This window comes from Poecilia formosa, unplaced genomic scaffold (assembly GCF_000485575.1).
Source record: "Poecilia formosa unplaced genomic scaffold, Poecilia_formosa-5.1.2 Scaffold180, whole genome shotgun sequence".
NCBI classification, from domain to species: domain Eukaryota; kingdom Metazoa; phylum Chordata; class Actinopteri; order Cyprinodontiformes; family Poeciliidae; genus Poecilia; species Poecilia formosa.
In genome coordinates, this window is record NW_006800119.1 from 104,342 (window position 1) to 113,173 (window position 8,832).

Genomic DNA, 8,832 nt, shown 5'->3' on the forward strand with positions numbered 1-8,832 from the left:
TGCACATTTTCTCATACACGCAACTGACATACTCCTCATGCCACTGCAGCATAGCAACATGAACTTATCTGATGGTTTTCCATGACCACAACGGTAACCTAACACCGCACATTAGAGATAAGTGCTACCGAGGGGCTGTCACACTGTGTTGATGGGTTAATACCTCCTGAGTGGATCAAAAGATCTGGGAAATCTCCCACCAGAGACTGCCTGTGACTTTCTGTGGGAAGTCAGAGAAAACAGATGCTGCACTCTGATACAAGGTCAACAAGTGACTTCTGTACCACAGAGTGGGGCTCCGTAACCCTCCGATGGGTTTAAACCAGGGGTGTCCAAACTTTTTGCAAAGGGGGCCAGATTTGGTGTGTTAAAAATGTATGGGGGCCGACCTTGGCGGATGTTCTTTACATAGAACAAAAATATATTTAAACAAATTTCAGCAAGCCATTCTGTGTTTCACATTTGCTTTTTTATTTTAATTTCAGCGATCTTAAGCATGTCTTTTGGTTCATTTGAAACATGCATATCATATGCAATTGAATATTCACGTAACTTTTTTAACTAACTTTTTTCTAACGGTTAAACACAAGTAATTGTACTCTTGAGTGCAAATTATATTTGAAACATAAAAAAATATGTCACCGTAGCAGTTCAATATTTACAGAATTTCTAAATAAAACAACAGAGAAATGAGAAAGTAATAGTCATATCAACAAGTGCCGGGCTCATTTTTTAAATATGATATATTAGTAACTATAAATGTTGATTAGATTTTTAAAAGTTTATTATTCTGGAGTGAAAACTGAAAACTTGTCTGAATTTATGACCGATTTTGATCTTAAAAAACATAATTTATTCAGAGACTTATTGTAAATGGCAAATGACTTGTCTGCATTAATGTGATGGGTGATACTGAGATCTGGACTGCAGCACATAGGCCAGGTCTGGCGCAAAATCAGTGGTATTGATGCGCAAGATGTCTGTAAGTGAGAGTCCGTTAGCCATGTTAGAACACGGCTCTTATTTAAGTTAATAACCGAGAATGTCTTCTCACACAAATACGTCGACCCAAACAAGCTTAGCATTTTCTTACCAAATGCTCGAATCTCTCGAAACCCGTCCTTAAAAACCTGTCGGTAAAAGTTGGCGAGAGAAAGCTACTGGTGCCGACCGCGGCTCTCTGCAGATCAATGAGCTCCAGCTGCAAATGGTCTGAGTCACACAGGCTGCTGCCCTCTAGTGGGTAAACAAGGAACAGCGTTTAGTGTGTAAGCTACGCCATATGCAGGTATGGCATATGGCGTAATACATTGCTGCCCAATGTATTAATTCTACTTGCGGGCCAGACGCTATTGATTTTATGACAGAGGCTGCGGGCCAGATGAAATTTCACCACGGGCCGCATTTGGCCCCTGGGCCGGACTTTGGACATGTCTGGTTTAAACATTCCAGTTCTTGATAGAACGCCATTCTCTGAAGGTCAGAAAAGCGCGGCGAGCCCTTGGCAACACAATGTAGTGGACATGTACTGGCACGCCGAGAGGTACAAACTCTTCTGTCAGCTCGCCGTTGGAGTGTTTGTTTGATACGTTCTCCTTGGTTCAGCGACCAACTACAGGCAGAGCGGCGAAGCCGTCGCTCCAACCACAGAGGTCACACGCCCCACCATAGACAAACACACTCCTCTGCCGTCTATAATGAGAGGCAGGGACGGATGGCATTCACATATACTGCTGGGCAAACAAGAGTGCTCGCTCAAGGAGCAGGAACGTCCTGCTTCAGTGGCGAGATTTACTCTCAATCCACCTTCGAGGAATCTTTTGAGGTTCTTTTACACTAATTGTGTGGCCAAGCTGCAGTGGAAAGAAACCAGAAGTATAAACTGTCAAATATAGTTAGCTGTGTTTGGCTTTTACACAGCGATCCAAACAGAGGTCTGCTGGGATATAACGATAGAAGCCAAGGAGGAAATGTGGGACGTCAGGCCCGTAGAGTAGTTTTTGCACACAGGGGGTTACCTGCCCTTAAAAAGGTTTTGGGGCTGTGTTTTTTTGCAAGCCATGTATGTGTAAGTCATGTTCTGTGTGGTTAAAACTGTCAAGAAACATTCCTTTGAGGTGTTTTAGAGGTCTGAACGCCCAAGAATGCATAGCCATCAACATGTCCGGCATGAGGCCTTAAAATAAACACCATCTCTGGACCTTTCCAAACAGACTCCCCCGAGGAATCCGATCTTGGCGTCTTTCCAGCCAGATCTAAATTTACCATGAGGGTTACATCAATAAGCAAGGATTAATAGCATTAGATTGGCTCTATTTGTATAGTTCGATTTAATAACTGTGTCCGCCGAAGGAATGTTTATAGGTTGGCCAGGTGATTGGCATCTGTCAGAGTTCTCTCGCACAAGGTTGGACCCCTCGATTATTTGTGTAGGAGTCTTACGCTGAATGATGAGTCCCTGTGTGTGTGTCTGCGATAGTACACACACACACACACACACACACAAGTGCACACACACTTCCCGAGGGCCAGTTCAAGTCCTTCCTGAAGCAGGTTGTCAGCAGCTCTTCGGTTTGTGTTTGTTGTCAGAGAGAAGCTGGATAAGACCATCTGTCAGCTGAGGAGGGAATGTGAGCAGCGCAAAGCAACAGTGCGCCCTACAGAGAATTGTGCATTAGGAAACAAACATGTAATCTAATCCCACAGCCATCGGATAACGAGCGCAAAGGCTCCTTTAAACCTATAATGCAGCGCGTTTGAATCCCGAGTCCCCAGATCAAACATCGGTGAATGGAGTGTCTTTCCCCATACCGCTGAAGAAACCCAACCTCGTAGATCGTTCATTATGGCCAAATCAGATAAAAATGTCTCATATAGCGTGTATACCCTTTGAACTGTTTTACAGTATCTCACATTACAACCATCCATACACTCCAATGCATTTTATTTGGATGTTATGTGACAGACCAACAGTAGGGAGGTTGAATACAACAATATTTGGAGAACCACCTGTGTCTTGATGTATTCCTTGGTCTGTACGATGCAACTCCTGAGGCTTCCACAAAACAGCTGGATTTGTACTAATATTAAACTAAACGCTATTTACTAATCTGGGGTGTTCTGCAGTCAGTTAGTTAGATTTTATTTAGGGGTATCAGACTGACTTTAATAATGTCTCAAAACCTTTCCCAACAAATTCTCATTCCTCTTCCCTGTCTGGTGCAACTTTCTGTGGGTCTGTCACATAAAATCCTAATAAAACACATTAAAGTTTGTGAATGACAATCTACTTTGACTTGTGGATACTTCACTACATTTGTAACTCACAGTATGCACAATATTTCACACTGGACTGCTTTCTAAGAACGAGAATAAAGCTGTTGGACTCTCTTGGAAAAGTCGGTCCAGCAATCAGACATCATTCCCCGTTCTGTCAGACTTTCCTCAGCTTAACCTCAAAGTCAACCTTCGCCTCAGGCGGGGCCAGGCGGCATTGTGCTCCGCTGAAATGTTGACCGAGGATGTATAATGGCAGCAGCCCAGCAGGTCTCCGGGCCGAGGCTGTTGCCTGCCAAGCTGCGTGTCACAATCAGCCTGAATGAGACGTGTAAAGAGACTGCTCTGCTCAAGAAAAACACGGTCAAGAAGCCGTTAATCATGCCGCTGTGTTAATGTGAGCCGTCATTCCCAGGAGGCGGCAAAATGAGTCGCGTTTGCTGCCGGAATCATTTAAAACGCTGGCAGCTAAATCAAATTTGCGAGTGATCCCTTTGCCATTTATTGAAGCAGACGTATAAGATTGCACCCTGGATCCCCAAACTCGCCTACAAAATTTGCAGTTGCAGATTACAATTACAGGAAAGGCTCAGGCAAGCTGAGCTGCTTTGCTCTTTGTCAGACACATTAGAGCAACACAAGAGACTTATCCGTGAGATTTAAAGGCTGGAAGTGGAGCATAAGTGTGTCTACTGAAGCCAGATAAACACTTAAAGAAGCCCATTACTGCACGTAGGTTCAGTTTGTGGGGGGTTCAGTTTGTGCACCACACTGCATGTCTGAATTTGTGCACGGGACTCTAAGCAGTTCCACAGCAAGACAGAGTGAGGTACGAGCGAGTCCTGATCTGGTTCCACTCCTCAGTCTGCTGAACGCAGGCAATCCAGGCCTCTCGCCGACATCTTGTGGCGATGTTGGCCGACACGGCCCACTGCCCGTTCCCATAACTCAACGCTCCACCGCGGCTGTAAGGAAGGTCATTACCGGGGTTGGAGGACAGGGAGCGAGAGCTCAATGGCTCCTCCAGACATTCGAGCTCAATGCTGGAATCAGAGGCCCGATAAATGATGAATGCAGAGCTGATGATTGATCGCACAGGATGTGGGAAACTGACCAAGACACAGTAGCTTTATGAATTGTAAGGTAAGCAACTTACTTTTTGCATCCAGACCTGCAAGGCAGCTTAACCTCAAAGTCAGAGCTACAGGTCCACAGTGCGACCATTGTTCAACAAGTAGGATCTGATACTCTGTTGGTTTTTCGTTGAGAGTCTGGTCACTACATTGATGTAAATACAAGTATTAGATGCTTCAGCTAAACCCTCAAAGCCTTTCTACACACATAAACCTTTAAAAAGCCCTTAATCCCCCCCACACACCAGACCTACCTGGTTTAAATGTTTAAATCTACCCATTAGGGACATGAAGAGCATTTCAATTGTTTCTTAGCCTGCAACTACACAGATCTTGCAGCTTTGAGTATTGAAGGATACTGAAATTCACCCATACTATATCATCACAAATCATACAAAGTTTTATTATTTTGTAGTGTGGAATGTTAGAGAAGGTTTGAACAAGTGTTATTAACAACAATAGGTACAAGAACAACCAACCCATTTATTATTAACTAGCATGTTTGTGTGCGGGACACAAAGTGGTGCTGGACAGAAATGCTGGAGCGGAAATTTGGAAATTTTAGATGCAGGGTAATATGATCCAACAGCCGTTTTTCTGGTTGATATCAGACCTTTGAATATTAGCAATAAAAGCTAATGTTAAACAAAGACTCATCATTAGATGTGTCCAAAAACTAATGAAAAAAGTTTACATATTTAGGCTCTAAGTAAATTTAATAAATAACAGTTCATCATTTGTACCAAACTGGGCAGCCATATTGAACTGAAGTGTTTGTGTTGTGAGAAAGATCCATTTATCTTTATTCAGGGAGCAAGTTTCCCGTTTGTATTTCCAGCTTGGGAATGTTTTTATTTCAACTGAAACTTGCAAGTGGATAAGTGTTTTTTTTTCTCTCTTCATTGTGACAAAACACAACTGTTCTGCAGTTTAAAAATGCCTCGACTGTGTGGTGGTAACAGGACACCTTTAGAGGACCGTCTGTATCTAGGCAGGTAGTGAAAGTTTGAGAAGCGCTCCCTCAGACCACAACAAGTAACTTTGTGTAAACGAGGAGTACAAACATGGTGAAGAGATATGGCACACTGTCAGACAGAGTCAGCCCCCCCACCCCGATCCCTCCACTCCATCCCTCCGTCTAGGAGAATACTTGGCTGCTGACGGTGATCTCCGGGGCTGCAAGGCCTGCATGTTACAGCCCATCTCTCCATCTTAAATTAATAGCCGACGGGCCACGTTTACTTTGGAAATATGTTCAGCCTGAAAAGGTTCACAGGCAGAACTCGCTCTCATGAGCGAAATAAGAAATAAGGAGGTGCACCGCATTGCAGCTTTATAGGAAATTATTCCCCGATGCTGTTATCCAAAGGAAAGAAGGGGCTGAATTTTAGGTATCGTGTTCAGTTAATGCTTCGTACCCCGCAGTGTGCTTCGGTTACCGGGCAGGACTTCCTCCCATTAAGAAAGGATAACTGCATCCAAAGTGACTTAGCAGTACACAGGTAATCCCACTCAAAACGCTCCTGGCTGTTTCTCAACAAAGCATCAGGTTACTGATGGGAAAAATTACATTTTCCACTTTTTAGACAAAGAAAAAATCATCCATTTTTACACCACCGTTTCATTTTCTCCCCCTTCTGTTTATTTTCAACAGAGGACGATATGACATGGAAGTAGTCATGGAGCCGAACCGATGCACGTAAACAGATCCTTCAGATCCACATCCTTGATCCTGACAGTGGGGTGTGTGTGCTCACCACTTGACACCGAGATGGGTGTTCCTCCACGCTGCATATTTCTCAGGTTTCAAATTTGGAGAAATTAAAAGTGCGGGCCAAAGCCTCTGCCAGCACAGGACATGTCTCTGCCTGCAGAACTCCCTGCAGAAGAGTGTGATAAGTAGGGGGGGATAAAATGTGGGCAAAGGGGAGAATGAGAAGTTTGCGGCCTGATTCTTGACCCTCAAAAAGCAAGGGAACCATGAACAAAATGTGTAGCAATGATCAACTCAGTTTACAGCTATTTGATTTTCAGTCTGAAAAGGACAAAGTGCACCAATAGATTTAGTCCGTCCATTTAGTTTCTTTAATTTATCTCGATCCGACATTGGTATCAGAAATCAGTCCAATACCAACAGATCCTTCAGATCCACATCCTTGATCTGAAGGAAAAAAATAAAAAATAAAAAAATGCATTGGATTATATCAGCCTGCATCTAAAATCTCCAATACAAGCACTCTGCTCCAGCATTTAGTCTGCTCCAGCATTTCTATTCAGCAGCACCTGTATCCTGCCCACAAACCCATTAGTTAATAAATTGGTCAGTTGTTCTCATGCATATTGTTGTTCACTAATGTTCTTTGAATAAAATCACTTGATCAAGTTTTTTTCTAACATTCCACACCACAATAAAAGTAATAAAAGTATGCATGATTCGTGCCGATATTGGTACCTGCCAACACTCAAAGCTGTGATATTGGTATTGTATCAAATGTTGTATTGCGATGCCCCATACATGGAAGCTACAGAATCAGCTGTGACTTCAATATTGCAGTTGTGACCCAATAAAGCAATATCTAATCAGTTAATACCATGTTAGATCAAAAACGACATGAGCCAACTGTGAAGTAGTCACAGTCTTCCAACAGTTCAAATTGTTTGTGTTTCTGGTCACCATGATTTAACTTTCTTTCCTGCACTCTGTACCCAAAAATCTGCCAAAACCATTTGACAAAGTTGGAGGCTTGTTTAACACTTAAGTGTTGTTTGGGCAGCTTCAGTGACGATTCTTCATTTGTCGCCTCTATCAGCACAACAGGATAATTGAATTACTTCAAAGTAAGAGTCTCATAGGATGCCACACTTGAAACACACACCTTCATATCAAGGCCTCATAGATATATATATTACAGTTGTATCAGATGAAGTCACATGTGGTGCTTGGTGCTTTTGCAAGTTTGAACCTCACATTGATGATTAGTATAATCGGCAAACAGCACCTCTGAGATATTCAAAGACAGAAAAGTTAGTTGCACTCAAAACTGACGACTATAAATTAGAAATGGCTGTGTTCAATAAGGGTATACTGTTCTTTAGGTGGTGACATAATGTGACAAAAATACCCTATGAGCCGCCGGCACATCACAAACAAGCTGCTCTACCTGCGCTGCGCCCCGAAGCGCTTTCCAAGCCGTCAGAGAGAGGTGTGTTAGTTCACACACACCGGAGTGGCAGGAGTGATAATTAGGGTGTTTAAGAGAGGGCGGGAGAGGTGACATGCTCTCACACATCAAAGGCCGCCCTTGTCAAGAATCCTCGCCAAATATTTTGAACGCTGTCAATGCAAAGAAGCGAGACTGCAGCTAAGAGGGTGTTATTATTCCTCAGAGTCTCTGAAGACCCACTTCTTCTGCAAGCAGGACTCATAGAACAGCACAAGGCAACTTCAGAGAGATCCTGTAGGTGGCAGGGTGTGGGGGGAGGGGGACTGCAAAGGAGGCAGTTGGGTCAACTTTTAATAGGGTGCATTAATGAGCCGAGACGCCACAGGCGACAGTGACACAGGTTTTAGAGACCTGCTCAGTGGAATAATTTCCATTAATTCAGGTGAGCCTCAGCTGTCTGCTGCCTCCGGGCCTGTGTGGATATTCTCTGGTTTGTATGTTTCTTGAAATTTAGATTGAGCGTACAGACAACTGCAATCTGCTGCATGATCTAGTAAACCTGTTTTGGTCTGTCTTTATCTTTCTCTAACCTGCTGTTGTTTCTTAAGTAGATTCCTGTTTACTTCTCCGATACAAACAAGCTAATCCTCCTGAGCTCCAGATTAATTCTCTGCAGATGATACTTTGTTCTAATTTGGGAATATTAAAAAAAAAATTATGAAAGACAAGTGCGGTCCACTTTGTTTGAGCATGTAGAGCTTTAACCTCGGAAGACCCGGAGATAGAAAAACATGAAAAATAAAGTTCAACCTTTTAGACAGCTTTGCAGGAGAACTTTGGAAATGAAAGTATAAGGTTGTCATATCTTTTTTGTAAAGTTTTATAAAAATGTCCAAATATTAAGGGGTGGTATTGTGTCTTTTTTAGGCACATAGTACAATTTTATAGCATGATAAAGTAACTGTTGACTTCAGTTAAAAAAATACACGAAACAAAACTTAAAAGAAACTTTACTTTGTAATTTAACACCTTGAAATTGGGCCTCTGTCTCTTTAAAAAGCCCTGCTCTGTGAGGAGGAGCTGTGTCTGTAAGGCGGAGCTAGGTCCAACCAGGCGTTTTGCACAGTTCAAAGGTTGCCATGGCAGATTAAAGGATTTCTCAAACATGCATGAAAGAATCAAGGCAACACTCCAGGTATGGTTTTAATGAGATACGTGATGTAAAGCTAAAAAACAAAGTCGACCTTGCATAATAATGA